We start from the raw sequence: 2,221 nt of genomic DNA on the forward strand, positions 1-2,221 counted from the left end.
TTCTTGATTACTTTTTGATAAATAATTCGTTCTTATTGCGAAATAAGAGCACTATTTATCAATCTGTAATAAAAGACGTGAGGAAATTATGTCTTGTTTTAAAGACAAAAATTTTTGGGACGAAATACCCAAAAAGAAGTTGGTAAAAAAATGAATCCGCCTCAACAATATAGAACTTATGTACAATGTAGGTATTTTATCTATTATACATACACAAAAACATAATAGCAAATACTATTAACAACAAGGTCCTAGGTAAAAGATCTTACTTAAATCTACACTTTATGCACCTAAATATTCTTGTATACTGTAAGGTTCCAATGCAATAAGCATCTTCTTTAGTTTATTTTTAAAAGGTTCTCAAGTGTTTTGCTTTTAAGATAATCTAGACGTTAATATCTACAACTTTTCTACCTAACATTTTTTTCTAAATTTCGGATTAGATGCAAAAACGGGGTGGCCAAAGTTCAGTCAATAACCCTGTACATGCTGTTATTAGAAATTTGTAATTTTGTATGTCTGTAAACACTTTCTTGATAGCTAATTTAATGCGACCAAACAGGAAAAGCCAGCTTTTCCCAAACGCTTAGTGAGATTAGAAGCAGAATGACGCAGATTCTCGGAGTCGTTCACTTAAAACTTGAAAGTCCGAAGAAGTTGAAGAAAAAAACTTAACAGAGACTTTGAGACTTTTGGAACTCGTACTGAAGCAAGACTAATTCCCTTGTGCAAGTGAAAACTAACCGCTCTGTCTGGGTGCATTTGAATGGCACAGTCGGAAAAAGTCACCGTTTTGCATTGATTATCTATGAAAACCGGAACATTCCTGCTCCGAATGGTTGGAACAACGCTCATAAAACACTCGGCCGAGTTATGATTTAGTGCACCACACCACTGACGTCACAGAAACACAATGCGCACCCAAAGAAAACTTCCTACATGCCTTCATGTCATTGGAACCCGCGGGCGGTACCTGGCGTGTAATTTTTGTCAACAACGCGGTTTCCTTTACAGTTAGAGTGCCGCTTTGGTTCGTGTCTTATCTGCCCTAGTTTACCACCTAATGGTGCTCGGGTTCTGCCCCGAATCGCCAATTCAATTTACTGGAATGCTCCATTGAAAAACCATTTTTTTTAAACCCCTTGGTTTGAATCTCAGTCTGCAATTGTTCATATATTCCGTTGATTTTCCATGGAATAATATGCTTCTGTTGGGTAAAACATGCAACAGGAATTTTGCGATTTAGAAATAGAGGCCTCAGGGGGCCCCATCATCGCCTATGGGAAGTCGCTACACGCATCCGCTAATAACCATGTCCATCTTGGTGCAAACCGTTGAAACTGTCGCATAAGTTCGTTATTTATATCGGGGCAGGAATTTATTTGCGGGGATTAATGGATTTTTAGTCGATCCGGATTCCATTGATTAAGTACTAAGCCATAGTTTAGCCGGGTTTTAAGAAGCAGATAAAATGGCCGGTGTTGCCTTTAACATGTGGTTCAATGGAACTTTTATTGCCCATACCATGATCCGCATAGTTGTAGCTGGAAAGTGCTCGTTGATGAGCGTAGCGAATTATCTGGAGCTATTCAAGAGCTATTGAATCGTCATCAGCTCTATTTCTTCTTCATTTGTCAGAGCGTCAGTTTTTCTACCTGAGTGAAACTCGACTTGTACAGTTGGAACCTAGAAAGCTGTATTCGGTAGTACTGGGAAATCTAGATCGATCCTGGGCGTGTTCAGTCGTTCGTTTGCAAACCAATGAAATAAATAACCGAATAATAATTCTCGTGCAATCGGCAGGAATTAGCCAGAGCACAAGTACCGAGTTAGCACCTTTTGCTGCCGCTAATCCTGCTGAAGATCGAGCGTGACGCCCTGTAGCGTCGGTTTCGCTTTTGCTCGGGCCCGATTAGGTCGCCCTTTGACCCGCCCGACCGCACGCCGCCGATGGTTTTCGCACCTCGGCACTTTTTCCGATGCGAAACTACCGATTGGTACCGCCGTGGTATAAAACACGCGAACAGATTTATCGCTGCCGGTAATGCGAGCTTTTCAAACCAGACTGCAGTAGGTCCGAAAATTTGCCACAAATAACTTTCTCAATTAAACACCATCTGGATATTTGCGATGATAGTACCACTAATGGTACCAGGAATTACCGCTTAACCCATGGGTGAAATTTGCATCGCGACTTCTGCTGCAGAAGCCCAGAACGTTG

The 2,221-nt window shown here is 40.9% G+C and overlaps 1 protein-coding gene across 11 annotated transcripts in view; it reads left to right on the forward strand.

Annotated features, from left to right (window-relative positions):
- The window catches only part of LOC109544873 (paired box protein Pax-5), a 111,997-nt gene that overhangs the window by 45,148 nt on the left and 64,628 nt on the right, over positions 1-2,221 (forward strand). The window lies entirely within an intron of this gene.

This window comes from Dendroctonus ponderosae, unplaced genomic scaffold (assembly GCF_020466585.1).
Source record: "Dendroctonus ponderosae isolate FM_Combo_2020 unplaced genomic scaffold, Dpon_F_20191213v2 Dpon_F_20191213_8, whole genome shotgun sequence".
Classification (NCBI taxonomy): Eukaryota; Metazoa; Arthropoda; class Insecta; order Coleoptera; family Curculionidae; genus Dendroctonus; species Dendroctonus ponderosae.